At 35.8% G+C, this 26863-nt stretch overlaps 1 long non-coding RNA gene across 1 annotated transcript in view; it reads left to right on the top strand.

The window, feature by feature from the left end:
• The window catches only part of LOC110408346, a 46364-nt gene continuing 20327 nt past the window's right edge, over positions 827-26863 (top strand). The window contains exons 1-2 of the long non-coding RNA XR_002444293.1: positions 827-1553; positions 3860-3980. This is a non-coding gene — a long non-coding RNA (uncharacterized LOC110408346). The remainder of the gene's footprint in view (positions 1554-3859; positions 3981-26863) is intronic.

Below are 26863 nucleotides of genomic sequence, written 5' to 3'. Positions count from 1 at the left end.
CAGGTCTGAATTAATAGCTTGCATGAGGTCAGCCACCCTGTAAACACATCTTTGTTTAAAACAAACAAACCCAAAAAAGTAACATCAAATGTTTCTAACATCTTTCCTCTGGATCTAGGTAGCATATTTATTCCTTTGTTAATACTGCAGGCATATCATCAGCACGTTATGCTTCTGACTGGTTTCTATTAAACTGTATTTGCAATTACAGACAGCAAAGAAATGGCAATTTAAGGAACTTTTTTTCCTCAGATATACAAGTGGATATCCAGCATGATGACAAAGACAGTGAGAGTGGCCAAATTACAGCCACAAGTAAGCAATGACACCTGGCATACCCAGATATATTTTTATTATAAGTGTCTCTCATTTCTCATCCACTCTGATAATTAGCATTAGTTTCCCAAATTGAAATGTTTGCCTTAGTTCTCCCTTTACTGTCTTATTGTTTCCTACTTTGCCTTTTACCTAATCAATAAGTTATAGACTAACATGTAAGACTACATTTTTATTTTCAACTTATGCTTTCCTATTTTATCTTGTTTACATGTAAGTTTGCAGTTTATCCTGTTCAGTGTTATCACAATGATGACACTTAGAATGGTGATGTTTATTTCCCCTGCAGTCCCAGTTCTCAGGCTCTTAAGATTGTTTGAGAATCCCAACTTCAATTTAAACATCCTTATATTGCTAGCTCTCAGGTTCTGAAGAACAGTATGAAAGCATGACTCAAGTGTACTCTAAAAGCACTATGTGAAAGGCAAAGAAAAGCTTTATTCTGAACAAAACAGAAACGTAGAAATATGATTTTTAGTATATTCTCAGAATTGCTTGGTTTTCCTCTTCCTGATGCAACCTTCAGGTGTACCTTCAACTGGCAGTGCCCTGCATGTGGATGAGTCTGTTTTTGGAGCTGATTGGCTGTAAGTATTCCGAGTCTGAGCCTTTGTACCACGTCATGTCATCATCCGGCTTTCTGTAAGCCAAGAGTTGATTTGTGCATACCTGGCTGTAGGTTCCTGAATGCAGAGAAAGAAAGGAGTGCAATTTTTAATCCCAAGATCTGTTTTCACAAACCAATAGAGAAATAACATAGACTTGGTTGTATGTCCAATCCCACGTTTGGTCTGTAATGCCTTCGCATGAACCTGTCTCTCACAGCCTCTTTGTAGAAGTTGTTTTTTTCTTTAAGTCCCCTTCTAAAGTAGGTGAGTTGCAAGGGAAGTTGCTTCTCTCTGTAGCTGCATTCAGCAGGGAGGTACATCTGGGGGTGGTGAGGCACTGGAATAAGTTGCCTAGAGAGCTAGCTCTAGATGCCTCATTTCTGGAGGCATTGAAGTCCAGTGTGTGGGAGTAGCTAAGTCATGGCCTGAACCAGTGACTGAAAACCTGGTGAAGTGGACACAGCTGGCCCTGGGAGCACAGGTGAAAGCAATTCACCAGGTTCCACCCCTCTGTAGGCCTCATTTTAGGGCTAGCTGCCACCAGGGAAGGTTTTCTCCCTGGAGATTCCTCCTTCTGGAGTATTTGATGTGCCCTGATCCTCAGGCTAGGTAAGAAAATCTTTCTTTAAGTGGGTTGTGGCTATGTCATTCTTTTTTTGAGTAGTTTAGAACTGGTTATCTGCTATTGCATTTTCCTCTAGCCAGGTTGGACTGGGCCCTGGGCAGCCTGATGTGGTGGGTGGAGGCCTTGTTCCTGCAACAGGGGTTTGGAAGTGAGTGGTCCTTAAGATCCTTCCAAGCTAAGATATTCTGTGGTATCTGGCTTAGTATGCTGAGTGTGGAATTCAAAACAGCCAAATGCGTGATTTTATTTTACAAATCAGGTTGTGCAACAAACTTGAAAGGTAAAAAAGCCCTGTGTGGTGGCCTGTTAAGCAAGCAGGGGGTAGAAAATCTCTATCACCATGAAATGGGAGACAGATAAAATCCATTCTGAGTGTTCCAAAGTGCACAGCAAAGCTTTGAGCTCTGCACAAATGCCTGTGTCTGGAGAACTTATGAACAGGTTTCCTAATTACAGAACAGGGTGGAAAGGTTGTAGTTAAAAAGCAACAGTATAAGCAGATCTGCAAACCTTAATTGTACTTCAGTTTTATTCCTGTTCCAGCCTTAGCTGGGATATCATTTAGAGGTTAGTATATTGCTTAGAGATATGAATAAAGATCCTTAATTAACACAATAGCAGAAAATTTGTTTCCTATTTGTCCAGAAAAAAATAGAAGCTGGTTAGCTAAGTAATGATATGTTCCCCTGAAGTGAGAAATGAACTCTTTGCTAATATTCCTTTCAAAACCTCTTGATTTTCAATTAAGAAGAGTAGTTTTGTAATTAAGCCCTGGTTAGAAATTCAGTAGTTTTGAGTTCTATTCTCAGATCTGAGCTAGACTCCTTGCTTGACCCAGGGTTATGTGTTAACAGGGCTAGATTTTCAGCAGCTATCTGCTTCTAATTATGGGCATGGTGCACTTGAGAAATTGGCAATGGAGTAAGTAGGACATTTTCCATTAGCTTCAGTAGACTTTGGATCAGACCCTTTTATCTGTCCCTTTCCTAAAGGCAGCCTGTGTGGAGAACAAGGCTGTCTATTTAACAGTTATGTCAGAAGGGTGTATTGATTAGCACTGTGCACTGCTGAGGTATCCCAGAGAATGGCTTTGTAAGTATTTTCATAGATAAATACATCTATTACAATAAATTATCATAATGTAATACCATTGTCCAGTTAATTGAATTTGTCTAAGTAACAATTTTGCAACTTTCTGATCAGTTTCTAAAACTAAGCAATGGTAGTTCAATCTTTAACATTCTATGCCATTATGAAAGTATGACAAACTATGAAGGTTACTCTGAAAGTAATGCCTCCTGTTTTATTATGGTGGCCCATGGCATCAGAGGTGGGTGTTCATGGTATGACAGTAGAGGCTGAACCTTTCAAACAGTATTCCATTACATTTTGTTGCCATGTGACAGATAGATGTTGAGGAACCATCTGACATGGAAGTGCACGTTAAGCAACCTCTTTCTTTCAGGGCAGCCCTCATAAAGTATATAATATGGTTGACAAGTGTAAGTAACAAAACACTATAATCTTTTAAAAAATTATTAAAACAGTAAAAAAAAGGAAAAAAAAACATAAAACTAGTAGAATATCTGACCTTGTTTTTGTGAAACTAATGCTTCCATCTGGTTTGATGGAAGTGGCAGCAACTTATAGCAAGTTCTCATCAGAGATCTTTTTTAAATGAAATTTTATTCTTCCTCTGCTTCATCCTTGGCAATAATTGTTCACAAATGTGTGTACTGCCAAAAGCAGTGCAATGAATAAGGTGTGACTTTGAAGCAACTGATATTTTTCTCTTATAAAAAGTCTGGTGAAGAGACATGATCAGATTTTTGAGTTGAATAGCTCATGGAAAACCTATACATTCCATTTGAAAAATGTGTTTATGTGGAATGAAAGTGGAGTTGCAAATATTGCCAAAAATTATAGATTTTTTCCTGTCTTAAAACCTATTCTCAAATTCCTTTATCGAAATGCAAAGCAAGGCTGCATATTTTTTGCTGTTCACAGAACTGTGTTTAGCCAATGTATCAAAACACAGAGAATTATTTGCTGTAACTCGAGTTGGCACTGTGCTGTGCCCTGATTTCAGCTCAGACAACATTAGTAGCACACTGAAAGTTTGACTGTTGTTGAGTGATGGGTGCGTGCCCAGGGCTGGGCCACTTGGTGGGCAGAGCTGCTATGATGGTGCAGGGCAGGGGGTGGTTGCAGCAGTGTGAGCTGTATTGGGCTGCATGTGGTGTGCAGGCCACAGGTTGGACATGCCTTATAATTTTCCTTTCCAAATTAGGACATCTGTACCCAGAGATCACCCAGTTCCTATTGAAAAAGGGGGTGAGGAAGACAACAGGTTGTGTCTGATGAATGTTTCAAGAAATTCCAGAAGTTAAATTCTTACCACTTTCAACAAGGTAAAATTCACTTAATTGTTATTGACAAGTTTTTGTTACTGCTAACTGCATGTAATAGCTTCTGTTCCTGGGATTAAGTGAATAGATGAAAAATCCTGAAGCTTAAAATTCATGAACTACAGTTGTCATTTTGTTGCCTGAAAAAAAACTTCCTTTGTGCAGTTTTTTGTGCAAAAGGTGGAAATTTTCTTTCTTCAGTCTGCACATTTGACTATACAGAATATGGTGAGATTCCTCTGAAACTTAAGCTGCAATGGTGCTTATAACGAATGGAAATACGTAGGTATGCAGCAAGCCTGCCTTGTGAGATCTGAGTAACTCTCTGGATTTTCCTAGTCTTATCTTGAGAAAGAGACTATGCAGCAGTGAGCCTTCTAAATTGAATTACTGTTTGAGGCCAAAGGCAGGCCCTAGTGACACACCTGTGGTCCCTTAAGGAGGAAGATTGAGCTAGATGCCAAGATCAGGTCAGCGCTTTCAAAGTTGTCTGTTCTCTCCTAAACTCTTCAATGGGTTAAACAGTAAGGCAAAGCACTAGACTAAGACTGGTTTCAGGCTGATTTTGGAAACAATGGTTAATGAACAAAACTCAAATTATTACCTTATGGGATTTTAATTAACCTGCATATTTAATTTCTTACTCCTTAATTTGCTGCAGGAAACTATTTACTGTGCATCCTTTTGTTATGTGATAAGTATTACATTAACTGGTACTACTATACATCCATGCTAGAAAAGCTAAGCATGAATTTAATTGTGACAAGCAACTTGTAGGATGTATTTCAGTTCCTCCCTCCCCTGCGTAAGGGGCATAAAATCCTGTCAGTTTGATGGGTTAGATGAAGAGAGAGAAAGTAGATTAGGAAGTAATGACTGAAAGAAAAATGTATGAAGCTACTTTCACATTCAGATCAGGGTCATTATAATCAGAACCTCAGGAACCATTATTTTAAGCATTAATGTATAATGTGGTACACTACATTAAGTTTTATGTACAGTAGTTAGAACTTCAGGATGATTACTGTAAACTTTTCATGACTGCTACTTTTCACAATGACCTTTTATCTTCATTAGGTGGTACTCTGAAAATGTTCTAAGTATACCAGTATGGATTCTTTGTTAGTACAAACCAGAATATGTATAGATGTTAATGGAGCCTTTCACATTCATTTGTATAATTTAGTTTTAGTATTTTCTCACATCATAAATCATGGTGGACATCAGGAAAGTCATTTGGCAACACTGGTGTAGAAACAGTGAAAATAAGAAACCAATTGATGCAACTGTTCAATGTTTAGTTGCAGAAATGTGTATGTGAATTGTATGTGCATTTGTATTTTCCAAACTCCATTTTTTACTTGATATGGATAATTGAAAATACAAGATAGGGACAGAGGAGAAGTGATTTTTCTCACAGGAACAGGGAAGCGCTTACCGTGATCTGCCTGTTGCATTATATATCTCTGTTTTTCTGGTTCTTGAGTTTGTCCTTTGTGTGAAACTTGCACGTAATGATACTAATCTACGCAGGCACATATTTTCATTTTGTCTATAAAGCGTACTGATAGCTCAGTTAGATGACTTTTACTGATTGAGAAATTACAATGGATTGTGTAACAAGGTTGCTTCTAGCTGTTAGATCATGACATCTGCTCAGAACAGCAAGATATTTGAGGTTACTTGACTTACTTGAAATGATTCCTTGTTCTAGCAAAGTCACTGGACAGGAAAGGCCATTGCAAGTCAAATCTAGAATGCTTATTGTTATGGAAATCTCCTTTAAATACTCTTTTTAGTGATATTCTAAAACAAATGCATAATCCCAGTAATTCATAGGGTAATGGCTGCTGTTCAGGCAAGTCTGAACACCTGTTTTGAAAGGAATGAACTCTGAAAACTTAGAGCGTGTAGTGCTCTATTTTTATTTCTGAAAGCTCCATACAAACTCTTCTCATGTTGTGTTTTGACTCATTATTCCGTATAGGTATCATGAGAACCTGTGGTTTCCTTATATTAAAAAAAAAAAAGCTTCATGTTTAAGGGAATTTGTGTGAGAACCTTCTACAGAGTACAGAAATTTGAGATAGCAGAAAGTAGTTAATCATGGCAATGGCTTTTTCAGGTGATTTTTTTTCTTTGTGGCAAACCAAATATATATTGTATTATTTGCAGATCAGTATATCTAATGTCAGCACACATTTCTGTTTATTGACTCATTTTATCATGCTGAACTGTCAGAGGTTTATTAATCTGTCTCTAAAGGATCAAAATATTTTAATAAATGTTAGTTCCTTTAGATCTTAGGCTGAAATGAAACCGTTAGTTAAATGTACAGTGGCTCTGAGTGAAGAGATTTAAAATGGGGGCATGTTACATAAATCTAATACTGAAAGAGGTGAATAACTTTCCCTTAATGGCTAATTGGGACACAAATTAGAAAAAAAAATCAAGTAAAAAACTTTTCAGTGTGAAAGATGGGATTTCTTTGTACAGTTCCTTTATCAAAAGGATACTGACTTTTGGAGTTCCACTGTGAAATTTGTAGTTTGTGTGAGCTATTCACTGTCATGATCAGAGTCATGTATGACATAAGGGCTGAGGATGATATTGTATGGGGATTACAAAGTCTGAACAATGACTGAGCACCTGGTGAAGGGACACAGCCAGCCCTGGGAGCACAGGTGAAAGGAATTCACCAGGTTTCACTCCTCCGTAAGCCTCATTTAAGGGCTGGCTGCCCTAAGGGAAGGATCTCTACGTGGAGATCTCTCCTTTTGGAGTATTTGTCAAGCCCTGATCCTTAGGATGGGTAAGCAAATCTTTCTTTAAGTGGACTGCAGCCATCACTCTTATTTGGGTAATTCAGAACTGGTTATCTGCCATTGACTTTCCCTACATATATCTACCTTTTCTTATTATACAATGATGTGTGTAGTTAAGAATTAGAATTTTTGCTTTATTCAAGGATGTGAAAATGCATGCTACTTCATTTTTCTGGCAGGGACAGAAAGAATAAGGCTCGGAGGATAAGCAGACTAAATGGATGTGTAAGAATTTAGGTACTCCTGCAGGGGGAAGTGAGTGTAGTTGATGAACAGAGGGAAAGTTAATTGTTTGCATGGTGAAAATGAGTGCATCCTGAGTGAGTAAATGCTTGGCTTCTATTGAGGGATCAAAATGTCATGTGAGATGCAAGAATAGTTGGTTCATGCTGTTCTTCAGGTGTCTCTCCCATTTGGAATGGCAAAAAAAATTTGAATCATATGTACGAATTAAGGTTATCCATGTGATATTTTCAATGGACAGTTTAATAAGGTAACTTCAGGTTCCTTGGTAGCTCTCCCTAAGCATACCTACAGACCTTCTGTTATGAACCCATTCCTGAGTATACACTTCGCTATTTGCAAGGATTACATCTTAAATCTTTCCTTTTGTTGGTTAAGTTTTTCAGTTTAATATTTTGGCATCAAGAATTTGTTTCTTGATTTTTATACGTAGGTTTGATAAAGTAATGATCTCTTTTTTGGAAGTGCCTACGTTTTTCTGTATATTCCACTTAAGTGTTGACATGTCTGGAGTTTAACAAATACTTTGTAGCAAGTAATGGTGCTGCTTAATGGAGCCTGCCTCTGGAAATGCTCCACTAGTATCAGAAGATTTGCTTTGAAATAAATTGGTCTTTGAATATTATACTCATTTTTGAAGTACTGGTTGTAGTCAGTTAAGTCTGAGTAACATTCAAATGCAGAAGTGATTTTTTTAATGTGTCTTCTTGTGAACATGTTGCAATTGTGATAACATCAATGTCTGTAAAACTTTTGGGGATCACACTTGGAAAGCAAGCCCATAAGGCCTGAAATTGATTTGTTTTCAAATGCAAGTGTTTGTGTTTATACAGTTACAGAAGAATGCTTGTTGTATTCACTAGGGCTTAGTTTGCACAGGCCACTGAACCATTCATTTGATTCTTTGAAGAAGTTAACAGTTTAGCAATGCTCTCCTTCTCTTGAATGTGAGCACCAAGACATGATATTGTTACAGTACATTACATGGCTTTTCCTTTGTGTTATTGTATATTACCATTGGGAAATGAAGCATAAAAGGGCTGCCATTAAAGCACATCACTAAGTAAGACTTTACACAAATTTCAACTGTTTAACAATTGATCAGTTCCATTTTTGAGCCAAAGACCTGTTTTATCCTTATTTGATTTCTTTTATTACAAAAAAGTTTCTATGGTGCCTTTAATTTTATTTTTTTTCTCTTTAGAAATTGTGTGGTATTGGCCCCCCCTTTTTTTTTTGCAAAGGAAAAGATCAAAGCCTGCAGAATTTATGTGCATGTACTAAATATGAGAGTTAGAAATTTAACTCCCAAGTGCTGTGAGTTTTCTGAACTGTCTGAAAGTAATTCATGCTTGGGGGTTGTTTTAAGTTGCCCTTTTTTAGTAGGACACAGAACAGTCACAGTTTTCCAATAAAATGTGGAAAGACTGCCAGATCTACCTTCCACAGCTTTTTGTTATTGCGTTAAAGCTTTTTAGCTCTTGCATCCACTTTGCTAGTTTGCTTATTTTGAAGTGTTGGAGTTCAGCAATGGTATATTTATGATGTACTTCAACCGTTTGTCTGGTAGTCTGATCCACAGAGACCTCCACTGACATGCACGTTACAAGATAAAAGTAGATCAAGAATATTAGATACAGTGGATGATGCATTAAGCTTAAGCAGGGTCTTCTCTCTGTTTTCTCCATGTTTGAACATGACCTGAGCTGTCTACAGCCTCTGGCTTTCACTTGGGTGACATTGTCACCTCTTCTTCAAAAGCAACGAAGTCATTTTTCCTCCATTGTGGCTGTAATGTGAAAAATTAAGTTCCTTTCTCTAATTGTATTTTAGCACAGCTACAATAGTCAGCTCGGTCTTAAACAATCCAGCATGGTTTGGGGTTGTTAAGACTTGATGTTGTAAAGTAGTTCGCACCATTAGTTATATGGCTTGAAAAGTCTTCTGGTGGTATTCCTAATTACAGCTAACAAGCCATAAATTTTGTTTCTGCGTAATTCAAAACTGAATTCAGAACTTAACAAAATTAAAAGATTTTCATTTAGAAGAACAGAAGCATAAAAGTATATTCTTGACTCTATAATATATGAAAAATTCTTATTGGTGGTGGATGGGGTGATCAAGCTAATTTAAGGCCTGTATCTTTTTTCTTAGCATATATCTGGCATATAGACTACCTGAATGTGCACAGATCCCATGATTAGCTAAATACAGATTTTGGTGTTGTGTTTGTTTGAAAATGTTGTCTATACAAACAATATTGATTGAAATCTATGGGATTTCCAGTGCTTAGTTCTGGCATTAAAGAAAAAACTTCATAATTTATTATAAGATACCCATATGAAGGCAATGGGTTCATCAAAGAAGGGTGTAGGTTCCCTATTCTCTGTTATTAGTGCTTCTGTTCTTGAACAGAGAATTAGTGCAATGCCAAATCAGCCTCTTCAGTAGGGGTAAGCATTTTTTAACCTTACAGAATGAAGAATGTTTCAGCAAACAAAGGTAGTGTGTCCATAAGGGATTATGTAACACAACTCAGACCTCAGACTTCCACCAAGTGAGCACTTAAAACATGTAAATAATTCACCAAAGGATTATTTTTCAATCACGTTACCTCTTCTAGACAGAAGGGATTTTTCAAGTGCTTAAACAGTTTAGTAGCACAAAAGGTGACAAATGAGGCAGATTTCATACTATCAATGATCATTTAGATTACTGTGTGCTGTTAGCTACTCTGTTGTGAAGTGTATTGAGATATTATTGATTGTAAGGATTAGGTGAATCAAACTTGATGTCAGAATGAACATTTTGGAGCCCTGACTCTGTCTCTTTGTGCCACTTGGCAATTGTACCGTCTTATTCGTGAGACCCAGTGACTCAAGATACAATAGAAATTACAGAGATAATGAAGTTGACATCTTGGCATGATTTTTTTTATTCTCAAGCTTTAACATTGCAGATTAAGGATATTAAGTTCATTTACTAAAGGGAATATGATTACAACACTTATGAACTCAGATACTGCTGTATCTGTAAAATATCCTTACATTTTTTTTACAGGTCCCATCAAATAGACATCAGTTCACAGTGGTTAAATAATGGGTTCTGAAGCACCTTAAAAGGAATACTGAGTAATTAGTGAGTTGAAGTAGGGTGTTTTTCATATTACTTTTTTAGACAGGTCAACACTCAATTAGTCAGCTTTGCACAAGAGTTCTTGTTTGAAAGCTGCAGTCTCTCCCTGTTAGCAGTTAGAATTGCATCCTGAAATTAGTATTCCATCTGCTTTGTAAATTCTTCCTTTATTCTTGTATGTTTTTGTATATTTTCTCCAATGTCATTTTACATCACCCAGAATTCTTTCACAGTTGCTCCCTATAATACATAACAGAAAAACTATGAATTATGAATTTAATATTCTTTCTAAAAGCTATATCATATTGAGATGGGTTTAAGTGTCTGATTACTTGCTTCTTAATGATCTTCTATCATATGAATGGCTTTTATATAGTACCTTGTTCTCCCAGTAACTTCTTGTAAATCAGTGAACGCAAATAATGAGGACACTGGAACCCGGTATTCTACTGTCCTTAACCAGTTGTGAAGTTATGGTATTTATGGCCCTGTCTGTGCCTGTGGATGTTGGGAGGACATGCCATCCAGTGACACAGGATGCTGATAATGTAAGAGGAGAAGCTTTGGGCTTTAACTTGGTATCAGTAGTGATTTCTCAGAAATCTGAAGTTCTGAAGTTGATGTGTAATACCACCCAAATCACATCATTCTTTCCGTGGAATGCTGCTTTTATTAATGCTTGTCCCATGAACAGTAAAAGTTATTGAGGCATGAGATGTTTATATGGAAGTGCTTGTTCCTGAGGTACTGGAGTAAGAAAATATTCTGGATTCAAGGTGGTGTAACACTATTATGTGACTACTGCCATCATTAAAACAAATATTGGTGAAGGTGGAAGGGAGAAGAAGGTGCAATTCAACCACATCTACATATAATGCATGCAAGGTGTTTTAATCATATCTTCATTTTCTCTGAACATTTTGATCTTTTGACATACAAGAAGTAACTGCTATACTTTTTGACTACATAGAAACTTTAAGGGTTTAGAAGGAAACTGTAGGAGTAAAAAAAAAAAGTATTCCATTGTTAAATCTTCAAAGAAAAAGATTCAGGGATGAAAGCAAAACTGAGATACGAAGTGCATTTTAAGGTATTTAATGTTTTGAAATGTGGTTCTGGCTCTTGCCTACTGACAAGTTTCAAATTTACTGTTTAAGAATTGAAATTTCAAAGGTGATTTGGAAATGCTGTTCTCCTGCATTAACAAATTTGAGGTATGTGGCCTTTTAGTCAGAACACACAGCACTAAAAATATACATGTGTGGAGCCCTTTGTTTCACAGAGTCACATTTTCTTCCTTTCATTTGTTTCTGAAATCAAAGTTTTTGTGTTCTTTGAAAGACTGATCCTGTGTAATGTCATGCTTTGAAATACTGTTCTCTTGACACAATAAGAGTATAAAAGGTGGAACTTCAACTAACTATGCTATTCCTTCACCTTGAAGAGATACTGTCAAGTGTGCCAGGCTCTAAATATGACCTGTCTAGTTTTGTTTCCTTTACAACTTATTTCATTGCAAATATTTATTGTTTTCCACACATACTTCAAAGCCTGCTTTTCTTTCTAAAATTAAGCAAATAAAAATCCATAAATCTATTTCAAGTGATTTCTGCCTCCTTCAGCTCAAAGTAGACAGGTGACTGCAATGTGTAAGCTGCATTTCAGCTGGCTAGCACTTATCAAACAATGAGTAATAGTGATATAGAAAGTTGTCTTTTGATGTGAGGGTACAGTGCTGATCAAAGTCATGAAATCCCAGGACAGACTTTGTCCCCATTAAAAATATATTCCATCTCAATAATTGTCAGGCAACTCCCCTCCGTTCTAAGTGAAAAATATTTTAACTTGATCCCTTTTATTTTATTTGCATTTTTGATATAAGATGCATGCTTTTGTTCCTAAATAGAGTACCTCCATGCAACAAAAGTAAATCCCTAATGTTTTAATTACCCATAATGATCTACTTCTAAAATATTCTGTTTATTGTGGCCCAGAAAATGATCTTATTGAAAACTCCATACCACCTTTATGTAGAGTGACATATACCAACACTACTGCTCAGTATGTTCTGCTGCTGCAAAAGATTTATATCTAACAAATCCCATTGTTATATTTATCTGAATGTCCAACTGTAAATATAACTCGGGTCTTGGTACTCACCTGAGTTGACTTAAGTTGTATACAACTAACAAATCAATTTTCACTGCTCAAAGTTGTAATAGTTCACTGTTCATGTTTGCTATTTTTTTGAAAATGAATTTTGGTAACTTAACGATTAAAATAAAGTTTTTGCCCAAATAATTACAAGATCTGCTTAGTAGAAACAGGAATGACCCACGACTTCACTTTGAAGTTCCCCAAAGAAAGAACTGAATGAGTTTAAAATACCTGGAATCCCATATAACTAGAATTACATACCTCACTGTCTGTGGTGGGCTTTGGTTTCTGGCTGAATATGTATTAGCTCAATGGCTAGAGGACATAATGCATTTCAAAACACATGCAAAATGTCCAATGTGCAAAATATTCCTTACCATTTGCATTCTTGAATAGGCCACCAGAAGAAAACTCCTGTTAATTGCCTCAGTGTTTTGTGAGAGTGTGCATGAATGATAAGTGTGCATTTGGTAAGACAGCTCTGACTGGCCAGATATTTATATTAAAAAAATCCCTTCGCAGGGATATGGATTAGGGATGTGTAGTGGATGGGATGACACTTGAGAAATTAATCTCATTTCATAAATTACAGATTAACTCCAAGATTAGAGTCAGCCTTACCAGAAAGCTTGGTGATGAATGAGAAAGTAGAAACAATCTTCTCTGGTTTTACTATCTAAAATAAAATTGAAGCGACATTTTTAAAATGAGAATACATTGTCTGGTTCTTTCATTTCAGCTTTGTTAGATCTTTTGTTTCTTTGATGCTCTGAATATTGCACTATTTGGCTCTAAAACCTACATTAGAAGAGCATTAATTAAAGGCAGGCACAGTGCAATGGAGACAGTGTTAAAATTATGCTTGAAGGTACAATGTAATTAATTTTGTACAAGCAAAACATTAAAGAAAATGAAACCAGAGGAAATAGCAGCATATCCTCACAAAATGATAATGAGAAATACAGTTGCAAGTCAGACAAAATATGAAAGGACATATGGAATAATTAGACTTCAAGAAAGAAACCAAAACAAGGAGTAACCTGTTAAGTGTTCAAAAAAAGAAAAATAAATATACAGCATATGTTCAGGTTTCTTGGGTTTTCTTTTGGGGTACTTTTCTCTGGAGTACCTGATTTGTATTAAGGACTTGCCAGGAAGTAAAATTTACAGCATAATTCCCTGTCATATATGTAGAGAATTGAGACTCTATGTATACACGTATAGAATTGACAGTAACTCATTCACTTAAGAACAAGTTCTTGTCTATATGTTCTTTAAGAAGATAATGGGCTGGGATCTGGATTATACTTCCCAGGTTAAAATCTGCATGCAACAGAGCTATAGTTAATCATCTCAGTACAGTAGAATAAGAGGGCTTTAGGAAACTGCCTTGCTTTAATTTGTCATTGTAAGTAACAATTAAACTTTTCCAATTATTTTTAAAACCACTGTGGTTCACCTACAGTTCTGAGTGTTCTTCAGTAAAGCAGTTTAAAAGTTACAATCTGGCTTGAGCATTCATCTAGCTCTTCAGAATGTGAATGCAGCCAGAGGTCTACAATGGCGGTCTTTTAAGTTTACAGAAAACAACACAAAACAGGATGAAAGATTATCATTATGTTTAAAGATCTGTGCATGTGATAAACCTCCTTTGATAGCTAGGACTGTGGAGTTGATCTGTCTACACAGCATTCATTATGGCTGGATGGAAATTTTAAGTTGGGATGACAATTGCATTACTAGCTATGGGAGAACTGTAGCACTTACGTAATAGTGCACTGAATTGTCAGTGGCTATCCAAAGGCCTTGTTTTATTCTGCTTAGCTTTAAACAGATTGAAAAAAGAAATATCAGAATGTCGTTCCCTCTTGTCCCTCAAACACCCTCCCTGTTTGTGTGGCAGCACAACTTACCTCTATTAAGTGACCTAAGAAGCGGACTTCTATGAGAAAGCAGTGCTATTAGAAATTTCAGTATCACACTGCTGATGGAAAAAAAAAAAATAGAGAATATTTATAATGATTGAGCAAGAAAACCTGAAATGCCTATTTAAAAGTTGGGTAGATTTATAGTATGTTATCGTGAAGACAGTATACTTTTGGCAAACTTCAAAATTTTCTGAAATGTGGTGGCCATTCAACTAGGTTCTTATTTTTTTTCTTTTTAAACAGATTCCTCTTTATTACTGTCCAGATAAGTCATATTGTGTCCCTCAATTCATCAGAACCAGAATAAAAACTGATATTTAGGAACCAGTGGGTAGGGCTTCTAGGTGAAGACTAGCTCAGGTATTGTGCTGTCCTCGTGCTGTGAGTTGAAGGAGCACATTGTTCTCACCAAAAGAGCAGTTAAGTAGCAGCATTCCTAGGTTATTTAGAAGGCTTCTTGGAAGAGTGAGACTTTCTTTTTGCAAAATTTGAAGTGATGCCCGAGGAAGATGACTTGGTCCACATATATCCTATGCAATGTTAATGGCTTTTGGAGGGTGTTTCTAAGGCTTTTAGTCAGAAATTCCTTGAAAACAGTGTAACTTGCAGTAATTCCCTCTCTATTGTGTGCACTTTATTTACTATGCCCTGTATGTATCCCATTAGGATTTTTAATGCACTTGTGTTTATTATTGTTTTATAGTATGTAGAACATCAATGCAATAAGCTCTTTTAAGGTATGCTGCTTGCAGCATGTTCTGTGCTGTGTAGTAATACAGAGGACAGTATAAACTTCAGTATAGTACATTTTAAAGTAAAAAGCATTGAACTACATTCCTAACATCTATTATTTTATGGACCGGTTCATTCTTTTCTCTGACTTCTTGAAGTACAAAGTTCTAAGGAAAATAAGGGAAATAAGTAGACTTCATTTCTTTTTTGGCTTCTACTCTAAAACTCTTAATCACTGTGATACAGCAACACCTAAGAGGAAAGGTTTGTGTACTATAGTATGTAGAAAAAATACCAAGATCCTCCATCCTTTAAGTTGTCTATTTTGTCAAGATTTGCACAAAATGGTAGTAAGATACATACTTTAAAAGGTTAGGGAATGTCCACCCATTAATTTTAATAACAGAACTTTAGAGACAGCTCATTTAAGTGAAAAGATATTTAATCTTTACTCCAATGTCAAGACTTTCTGCTACAGTAATTATCAACGTATTGCTGGGCTGCTATGTTTATTTCTGGAAGATATCTTTTTGAAGTTGCTTATTAATCCTCTAAACACCGAAGTGGTATAAGCATCAAAATATATTCTTTGCTCATTTCTGGGAATGTGCTGCTGTTTGTATAAAACATCTGTAGGAAATTAATTCTTTTGGTTCACTGTAGTTTACAGGATTTTTATTAAGAGCAAATCTTGTCTTTGCCAATTAATCTTTGCAAATTTTCTCTGCTTCATAAATGCTCATGGAATTTTGATAACAAGTAGATCTAATTCATTGCTTCATGAAAGAGCCTTTTAATCTGTTATGTTTTACACTATTTCCCTGAAGAAACCTACTGAATTTCAAACAAGTCGTTTTAATGTGATATAGGTAATATTTGGAAGGGTAAATATATTTTGCTACCACTAGTGATGGGGGAGTATCTCATTGTAACAAAAATGCTCTTCCTGGTTAGCATGGCACTGAAGCTTTCAGCCAGGCTGTGGAAAGTTATGAAATTTTGATCTTGTGCAAGCATAATCAGAAGAGCTGGGCTGCAAGGGAACATGTATTCACCCACCTCTTCATTCCATTCAGACTTGAGATACTTTAATGCACCAGGCTATGCGAAGTCCATTTATTTTTTAAGCCAGTTAGCTTAAATAACCCCTTAAAATTACAACTTTCTTCATTGCTCTTAAACTTCTGAATGGGCCAGAATTTCTGTGACTGCTGTTACTGTGGAACGTGGGAGGTTTCTCCATATTACAAAGCTGAGGCAGAGAAATGTGAAATGCATCTCATGACTTTAAGCTTCTTTTTTTTTGTAGCAGTTAAATGCTGACCCTATGAATACTGAAGTAACTGCCTTAGTACTGAATGTTTTGTCTCCATTGTGATCAAGCTTAGAAACTATACTATTATTGCATATAAAAAATAAACATTTCCTTACATAACAAACCCATAATATTTTGAAAGCCTCATCTACTCTGAAACTGTAGCTTATATAAGTAATTTTTGTTGCAAATAGTAATTTTAACTTCTAGTGCATGTAATTAATCTTTTCCTGTTTTGGCAATCTTACAATTATAGTAACAGATTTTGCTGAAGAAGGAATTCTGAAGTAGCCTTCCTACAGAAAGTAACTGTGGGAGAAAAATATCTTAGAAATGTGGATGCTATGATTTCTTTTTTTTTTTTGTACTTACCTAGTAAGGAAAATCCAGTGATGAAGGGCATGACAACGAAAGCCACGCTGTTGTGTCTGATGCTATTGTTTATCCTAATTCTGTTTCTCAAGAGCCTATGCCAGTTGCTAATACAGTTTTGTGGTGTCTTGTAGAATCCTTACAACAGCAATTTTCATTCATTCTCTTATTTTAAAACAAAATGACTGCTAAACAAACAGCCATGTCATTGCGGCTGTTGAGTAATATACTTGCCAAAGCAGCTACTAAAGGCAGCTTTTATGGGGAAGGTATATCACATACAGTATTACAGTCTGAGCACAACTTGTATTTCTCCATGCATTCAAAGAAATATGCTTCAAAGAGTTCTACCTCTTTAACTAAGATTTCAGCTTGTTTCAAATTAGGTTGTGGTTGTGGCCATCTGTCATTACACTGCCAGCTACTGTTAAAGCATCAAAGCAGTATTTTAGTTGCTTTGATGTAGACTAGAATTGTATCTACTACTGAATGACAACTAGATTAACTGTTACAAATGTATCCAAAGGGAATAAAAGCACTGTTCTATCTTGATCCACAGCAATTTAATTTTAAATGTTTCCTTATTACGTTTCTATTATTGCTGATGCATTCCTTTGTATTTATACATCCTAGTGTGCAGCAAAAACAGATTCTTGGAATATTCTTTAAAAGTTACTATAATAAAGGTCTGTTTTATCAGCACAGTGGTTGGTACATCACAATGTCCAGAGTAGATCAATGTATTACATTAAACGTGATTTTTTTTATTCCTAAAAAGACTAGCTAAATTAGAAAGCTCTAAAAGCTATCAGAAAATTCGCTTTTAGGTATATGTATGAAAGAAACACGGAAGTAAAATGAAGTTGTTTTGTTCAGAAGTTCGGCTTTTATCTGAGAGTTTTAGCTGCATCTTTGTTATGCTTGTTTCTTCAGTGAGCATTCAAGTATGGTCTTTGTACTTGGTTCCAGACAGCCATTCTACTCCTTGACAGCTTACAGGTACTCTCTAGCTCACAAGTCATCCAGGGCCACAATAAAGGTTGTCATCTTCTCCCTGTAAAGGGAAGATGGAGTAGCTGGTAGCTGAGACTCTCTTCCACACTGTTAAGTATATGTGGAAAAAATGGACCAATCATAAGATGTACCTCCTCTTCAGGGTATCGAGAGCATAGCCCCAGAATTATCCGTCAGTGATTTGGTGTCTGGATAATGGAGCAGTATTCTGTCTCTGAGCCACTGTTGCAAGAGACCATTTCATAGCATACAGTGGCTAGACCTAATCTTTCCCTAGTGTCCTCATCAGGACTTGTTCCATTAGGGTTTTTATTAATTAATTACTTTGGAGTTACTGAATTAACTAGAAAAGTCCTGACTAAGTTTTTTGGGTAAGGTTTCCAAAAGAAGATACAGATAACTTCTGTCAGGGAACACTGGAAAAGTTGAATTAATGCCAAGCATAAAAGGTGAAACAAAAGCCTAACAGCAAAGCAAGACAGTACAATTCTGATTAACACGTTAGGCTTTATTACATAAGCATGTGATTGGCCTGAACAAGACTACCATTTTTAGGTTGCAAATGTTGATCACTGTTTTATATTCAGATGTTTACAACAATTTCAGCTTCACATAGATTCAAGGCAGATTGGTGAAGTTTTCCCGTGTATCAGCATATCTAAATCCTTTCTGTTTTATTCAGATTTTCAGCTTTCAATAACAATTCAGCTGGGAATTCCCAAGATCAGTAAATCAAAGTTGGCTGCAATGTTTTGCCAACTCTAGGCAGAGTGAAATAAGACATCAGAAAGAACTAGAAACAAATATGAAATGAGACTGAAAAAGATTTTTTTCAAAGCAGAAGGCAGCAATATTGCTGGTAAGATAAGATTATTTCTCAGGAAATATTGAAAAGAAACAAAAGAAATAGGCCTTCCATTTTCCCCTGAAGTGGTGGAGGATCCTCATTTGCACTGGATTCATGTCTGTTTTAATTCTTTGTGCAAACACAAGGAATAGTGCCACTATCTGATAGATGGGTATTATACTCTGAGACTGTCAGGAGGAATCTAGTCCAAAAAGATAGAAATTGGTTGTTTATTCCTCCTCATTTCCATTTTACAAGAGAAAGCTTTAATTTTCATACAAATTTGGTGGCATAATGTCTTGTTGTTTAACTCCAGTCTATTATGTCCTTCATTTTAATCATCAAATTCAGCCTTGAGCAGTTTGTTTGTTACCCACCAGTAGAGCTTATCTAAGTGTTGAACTTGTCTGAAGTGGATCTACTTTCTCTCACTATGGCGATCTTCTGATGTACTCATCACAGTTAAGCAAGGAAAACAGAAAAATAAATGTACCTTTGGCCAAGGTCTTACTTAGCACACTAAATAACTTTTCTATGGTAAGCAGTGAATACAAGCTATACTTAAAATAATGATATTTAAAGGCTGAAATATTACTGCTGTGAAGGCAAACAATGGCAGGAGAGTGTTCTGGTTACCTGAGTTCTTAGCATAAGAAAGATGACTCAGTGATAGAAAGATTCACGCTATTCCACACGCTGTATGATGTAATGCCTCCTTGCACGTCATCAAAACTAATTCTGATAGTCAAAAGAAATTGTCTTATTAACAACAGAAAAATTGCTTGTGAGTAACATATCATAAAAATGGGGGATTCAACTGCTGAGCTTTAACCTTTTCTGGGATAACTTAATAATAACTTTGCTACAAAATGCATGTTTTTTCTCACTGCAGCAGACTTCCTAGTGAAGTGGCTGATGCTTCATACTTGTTGGTGTTCAAGAGCCATTTGGATAATGCCCTTAACGATTTGCTTTAACTTTTGCTTAGCCCTAAAGTGGTCAAGCAGTTGAACTTGATGACTGTCTAACTGACCTATTTCATTCTCCTCTTCGGTTTTCCAAGTAACTGAAGTTTTAAGTAGATCTGTCATATTGAGTTGATCATACTTCACTATAGGAAAGCTAAAAGTGCTGAGAATGGCCTACTAAAACTGGGGCTTTCAAGTGATCAATTGAATAATCTAGGAAGAAAGGTCATATAATCCTACCAAATAGAAATGTGCTTAGTCAAGGCACAAAAAAAACCAACATTCAAGTATTGTGACAAACAGAAAAGCAGCTTTAAAAATGACAGGTTAGTATCCTTTATCCCTTCCTCATTCCCTGTCAGTGACCTTGTATCAGATTTATTGCATTTTAAAGTCAAGTTTCTTGTGACAGCTGTACAAACTAAGGCATAAATCTTTTTTTTAAAAAAAAAAGTTTACCCTGCTTCCTACTTGAATTGATGGGACAAAGGGAAAAGATGACCTTGTGCCAATTTTGCATTTCCAGTTTTCTGTACTAGCAAAGGCTGATTTTTTTTTGTAAAAAGGAAGTTATAAAATTCCATAGAACCTACAAGGTTTTTTTTTTTGTAATCAGTAAAGCCTAGAGAAATCTCTATATATAGTATTAAGAACCAGCTAGAGGAGACAAGAACATGTATTTCAATCGCCTTGTAGGAATTAAGCACTACCCAAATCTCTCACTGATATAACTAATACCATTTATTTGTCTGGTTAAATCTGCTAAGGATCTGGTTTTTGTTTTGGGAGACTTCTATAAAATTTAAAAAGAAGGGAAGCCAAATGGGAATTTGTGGAACTACATGGAGACTGGAGAAATAGAGAACTGGAAACTCGAGTCCTGAGAATATCAATGTCTGCTTTTTCCAGGAAGTCTGAAGGCTTAAGTGTCTCCAGCTATGTTGGAATAATCTTTGAAGCAGTAATGTTATTTTTTTCACTTGTCTCTTTCGAAACATTTTTACCACCTCACGTATTATAAATTGCTCATTTCTGTTCACATAAACCTTAGAATCTAAATGGCAATTCTCAGTACTTTCAAATGCTTTGGAGTAAATTGGTTGGAAAGATTCATAGCAATTTTAATCATATTGTCAAAATAAGAGTAAGCTAATGTATCAAGTCGAGTGTATTTTCCAGTTTTAAGGTTTAATTACTAATTTATTAGGTCTGCAACATAATAGTAGCTCTGTGGTAACAATATTTAAAAAACTTTGTTAGTACTCTTTGCTTTAGGATAAAATGAATAATTGCCAGCCCATTAAAAACTGGCAGGTAACCAGTCACAGGGAAGACACTGTCAAGTTATTTTAGCTAAGTAAAATCAACCTTTTCTTGTTATTCTTGATTAGGTAAGAACCAAGCTAGAATTACCTTAAAGTTTATTTGGAATTCAGCAAAAATAAGTCTTGAAAAAGAAACCATACTGCTATTACCTACACTGTTTTTGGAACTGAACAGTTAATAGGGGATACTGGTTTCTGGCTACCCATAACAAAATGTAAGGTATCAGATGAAAAGCATTTCTAAAATTCTTCCTCCTTTATTTAGGGACGAAATATGAGCTAAAATTTTTAAATGTCTGGTTGTTTGAGTAGATGCATGGTCGAAAGATGCCAAACTCTAAAACTTCAAAAATAAATAAGTAAAAATCTAATGTTTGAGTGTGCATGAGTTTCTTTGGTTCTGAAAGAAGTAGAGTCCAGAAATGAACTGCTGCTATCTCATAACACAACATTAGTGATTCCAGTCCAAATGTGTGGTCACTGATTTTGCTTCCAGCTTTCATACTGCTCTACTTTTTGTAATGAAAATGATGTGATTCCAGATCTCACTGTGAATGCCTTATGCACGGGCCTTTATCTTTATATATCTATATCTTTATACCTTTATATTTAGGGCCTTTTCAGCACCTAACATGAGTGATAAAAGGCTAATGCACAGGTCAAATGTCTAATTTTCAGCATCTGCCACAATTGTAAGCTGCTGAAACTGGAGCTAGATTAATTCACAGCTAAGTTTTTGTAAGTATGAAGGTACAGTCTGTATCTCTTCCAGTGGAAGCTTATGCTTTAATTCTCGCCCTGATTTGGTTCTGTCTTTGAGATTTGATTTGCAGTGTCTAGAATAAATAACAAGAAAACAATAGTTTCTTAAATGCTGGAAAGCTGAACATTATTATTTTTAAATGACTTGAAAATCTTGCAGTTTTTAGTGAAACAAACCGTTGCTTGCACTTGAGTGGAAGGACTAGGCATTTAGTTGGATGGAAAAATTAATTATTTAATACAATGTTTGGTTTCGACTCTATACAGCCCACAGAGTGCTGTCAGAGGAAGAGGTCTGACAATTGTGGTACAGCAGTTGAATAGAATCAGATTTGGGATCCACTTGAAATCATCAACAAATGTCCCAGTCTTACAGATGCAAACAAAAAAATCATCACTTGCTCTTATATGCCAAGATTCCACATTGTTGGAATTAGTAGAGCTCCATATGCAAATTCCAGTTTGATTTTTCTTTACTTTTACTTGAACAAAACTCTAGACTATAGGAAACTCAGTGAATAGACAGTTGTTGGTATAACCAAAAGCACTTCTTATAAGTCAGCAAGATGATAACATGCAAGTGAAAGGCTTATGCTTGAGGAGATTGACTTTTCTAATATAAACTTAGTGATCTCCTTTCACTATATATTAGGAGTACGGACAAGGATTTAATTATTTTGTGATGGTTGGCAACCAGTTTTACTCTAAGAATTTTCAATCAACATGATGCTATATTTTTACATTGAGTGTTCATTTATGCAATTAATATAATACACACTTTACAGTGTTCACATGGAATTTGTGTGGGAAAGTATTTATAACTTTCTTTCTCACTGACTCCATCTGATGACCCCTTTGCTTACCTCAGCAAATCCTCTAGTGCTTGTCTTTTTTCTATTACTACACAGTACTGCCTTCAGTGAATGCATCAGGTTGTCTGTGATGTCATAGATGCATCATTTCTTCGAAGATTTCTTTTCAAAATAATTCTATTCATGGATAATTGCTTATTTCCAGAGACTGTCCCATATTGTTTCCTCACCCCCAATCTAATTTTATTTTGATGTAGTAGAATATCAGCCATGCCACTCTTATGCCTGAAATTAATGTATTCATTAGTTATAATTGCTTCCAATATGTCCTCACCAATCTTAGTCTTCTGGTTACTTAATGATTGTGATTGGATGTTCAACACTTATCTGGGTTAATTTACTATTCATAGTACAATGATGGATTATTCATTTTGTTACCCAGATTACAACTGTAAATGGAGTTATACATCATCAATGAGAGCACCACATTGATTTAGCAAAAAAAAAGTGTTCTAGTTATCTAGAGGCAGCAAGGACAGCCATATAAAAACTTTGTGGCTAGCAATGTTTCCTACTCAAAGATGACTGAATTCATTGGCCTGCTATGAATCACCATAACATTTTGTAAATAGTACTATAAAGCAGTTTTACATGCAAAAGTGCACATATGTGCATATAAATTATGTCAAAAGAAATTTGATATACTGTAAAAATTGAAGTGCATGGGACTAATGAGTTCAGTGAATTTATAAAGTGTAGCAGACTGATGCTCACTATTCCCTAATTCTCTTCAGTGCCTTGTTGGGTTTAGGGAGGTGAAAATACAAAATCTTTAGATTCTTAAAAATTTTTAGATCCTTTAAGAGCCAGTGAGCACTCCAGTAGCCCTGTGTCAGTTTGCTTGATGGAGGAAATAATATTACTAAATTAAATTTAGTTGAAGCAGCCAAATCAGAATTGTCTCTATAAACCATATAAATGAGCTAATTTCCCTTTGGGGAGTAATTATTATCACAGAATGATTTTCTATAAATTTTAACGGAAATAAATGTTCTATTCTGTATTTCCTCAGTTTTAATTGAAGAAAAATAACTAATTATCTTCAGGAAAGAATTATCATCAAGAATTGACAGCCAGGTTTATTTCTCAGCTAATGACCCACAGGAAATTCAGGGCACAGTCATTATGGTGTCTAGGCATTATTTCATGTAGTGTGCAAACAGAGTAAACATTTCATGGCCAACAGTTTTCACTATTGTTAGCAGAAATTATAACTACTGCTATAGATTGAATTTGTACGTTTATTTCGGTATAATTTTAACTCCTTCAAGATTTTGTGGTGAGTTATTTTTTTAATCATTTTGAAATAAAACAAATGCTTTCTGATGATAGGGTATTTAAATAGACCAACAACCTTACTTTCAGAACACAGGGTGCAGGAGTTTTCAATTAAATGTGCAGCTGGGGCTGTGCAGCCCAGAGAAGAGAAGGCTCTGGGGATTGCTGAGAGCGGCCTTTCAACATCTAAAGGGAGCTACAAGAAAGAAGGGGACAGACTCATTAGCAGGGTCTGTTCTGATAGGACACAGGGAAATGGTTTCAAAATAAAAGAGAGGAGATTTAGATTAAATATAAGGAAAAAGTTTTATTATAAGAGTAGTGAAGCATGGGAACAAGTTGCTGGTGGATGCCCTGTCCTCCTCCTGTAAGGCAGGAGGTCAAATTAAATGATCTGTATGGTCCCTTTTCTCCTAAAACTGGTGACAGCATGAACTGGATATGCTCTAAGGATTCATAAGAACAACACTAAGAAATTGAGAATTTTTAAAAGCCTTTCCAAAGAAGAATAAATTTCGCATTGAACAGATGTTCTAAAAAATCACAATACCCTCATTAATCCCTACTTTTTAATGTCCTCTTTTATGCTTGCAAGACTTTGTGCATTTAATTTATTCTCTACTGTCATCAATTTTCATCAAAGATGTATTTTTTTAATTAAAATAGTTATTATAGCTGTCACTGATGCAACATCATTGTTAAGTTCCTCTTGGGTAGCATTTACAACCAAGCGTTCACTGCAAGTATGACTGTTGTCAGTTTGATGTTTGAGGTCTTGTAGTATTTTGGGACCATTTCGGTGTCTTTGTAAGTGAGCCTAGGGGGAAAAATGCATAAAGAAAGACATTCGTTGCTCTATTTCCTATGAAGTGCCTTAGTTTTACTTGACAGTTCATGGGGGGAAACAGCAATTTGTTAAATTTGTGGAGACGTGGTAGGAGGCAATGGGGGAAAGTAGCAGCAGAAGTAAGAAAGTTCCTGTATTTATACTTATAAAATATTCTGATACAGGTTCTAGCTATTTATGAACAAAATAAGCTAATTTTTTTGACCCTCTTCCCCACAAAAAGAAAAGAGGGGTGAGGGAGGAGAGAGGGAAGATTGTCTCATTCTCTTTCTTGCAATTTAAATTAAGAATAAATTTGGAGAAACACCATAGTAGCCATGAGTAAGTTAATGGCCAGATTTTTGTGTCACATTGGCGTTTTGTTCTCTGACTACAGTGGCCAAATGGGTTTGTTACTGAGAACTGTATCGGTCTCTGAATCAGCATAACCAATCAGTCTGAAAAGCACAAGAATAGAAACAGCCAGTTCAAGAGTAATTCATAAAATATTTTACCACCTGTGGAGAATATTTCGGGGAGGAAAAAAAAAGTGTAGAATTTCATCAAAACCTCCAGCTTGCAAGAACTTAATAAAAATACAAAACAGTGATGAATAGAAGTGCAAGAAAAAAGTCAGACAAAATGCAAAAGAACAGTGCAAAATTCTGAAATAAGCCCTGGAAAACTGGAGAGATTTGACAGTAGTCATTAGTCTGAAAGACAACATATCAAAAAAAAAAAAAGCATCATGCAAGAAAAAGCAGCGTAGTATGTGAGTTTTTCAGACCTAAATATGTTTATGGTAAATAATGGACAAAGTTTAGTTGCATTCAGGGAACTAAAAGAAAGCTCCGTTAAACTGTCAGACTCTGAACTCCTGTATTGGGTAGTATTTCAGGAAATACTGCTTGGAAAATCATTGGTTTGATAGAATGTAATAGGCTGAAAGATGAAAACGTGTGCACATTTCAACACATAACTCCATTGTCCTTTGCATTCAACCTGCTGTGTGTTTGACAAAGCCCAGGGGATAGGCTCTGATCACTTAGAGGCTCTGCCTGCTGCACGACTGTGTACAGAGGAAGATTTACCTGTTTGCTATATTATATGCCAACAGTGAACCTAGCACATACGTTTGGAAGTCGTCTTTTGGTTTAGCTTCCAACTCAAAGAAAGTGAATTTGTTTCGGAAAGCAACTGTGAGGACTCACAGATCAGTGATTTAGAGTGGAGCTTGGAATTGTGTCCCGGGCACCTCCCATGACAGTCCTTGTCACATTGTATTAGTTTGTATTAGTAAGGGTCTGAATACTTTTCATCAAGATAAATGTAATTCAAATATAAATTACATATATGTTTAGGAATTTGCAAGATGAGAGCCCTGAAGTCTAAAGCTCTTTTATTACTGCAGACTTCTTCATTAAGCCTACTTCTTAGGCTGTCATCTGATAAACTCTCATATTCTGATTTGGAAAATAACACTTGAAAATGTCTAAATACATTTTAACTAAATCTGAAGTTCAAGCACTAAGATTTGGAAACATTTATCCATTAGTTTATTCTTCTTCTTGCTTAGCTACTATACTCATCACACATCCTTTGCTCTGCTCTTAGCTTTTTCTCTGAACTGCTGACTATCAGCAGTATGCTGGAAGTCAATACTTACCGTCAGAACTCAAGAAATACCAAAAATGTCAGCAATAATTTAAAGGCATCCAAAGGTACAGCCACCTATGTTCCTTTTCTTCTGCTTGGTTCACAGAGCAACAGTTGACTCTACAAAGAACGTGACCAAGATTTGAAATTCGGGTGATTCCTTCAAATAATTTTGCATCTAGCTATAAAAGATTTGTAAATGAACTTTAATTCATTGAACAGTTAAATCTGGAAAAGGTGGCTACTATCTCACAGGTGCTGTTCTCAAGTCAAGTTTGGATGTTTTTTCATGCTGGAAAATGATCCAAGTGTTCCTTATCTCCCTAGATGTTGCTTTCTTCTCCCACAGAGGGGGAGGGAGAAAAAAAGCCCTTATGTAGCCAGTACAAAGAGAATTGTTTATGCTGTTTGGAGCGAACTCCAAGGAAAAAAAAAAACACCAAAAAAACTCCACAAAATAAAACAAAGACAAAACCTTTCTTGAATTTACTCCTTTGGTTTTTTGACAGGCTGTTAAATAGAAATGTAAGAATTCTCAAAATTCAGTTCATATGTTTTGACTAAAACTATTTGGAAAAGAAAGTATGCATTAGCCTTTGAAGAGACTATAATCTGGGTTGAAAGCATAAGA

Source organism: Numida meleagris, chromosome 19, assembly GCF_002078875.1.
Source record: "Numida meleagris isolate 19003 breed g44 Domestic line chromosome 19, NumMel1.0, whole genome shotgun sequence".
In the NCBI taxonomy this organism is placed as follows: Eukaryota; Metazoa; Chordata; class Aves; order Galliformes; family Numididae; genus Numida; species Numida meleagris.
This window is presented reverse-complemented; position numbering and strand designations above follow the sequence as displayed.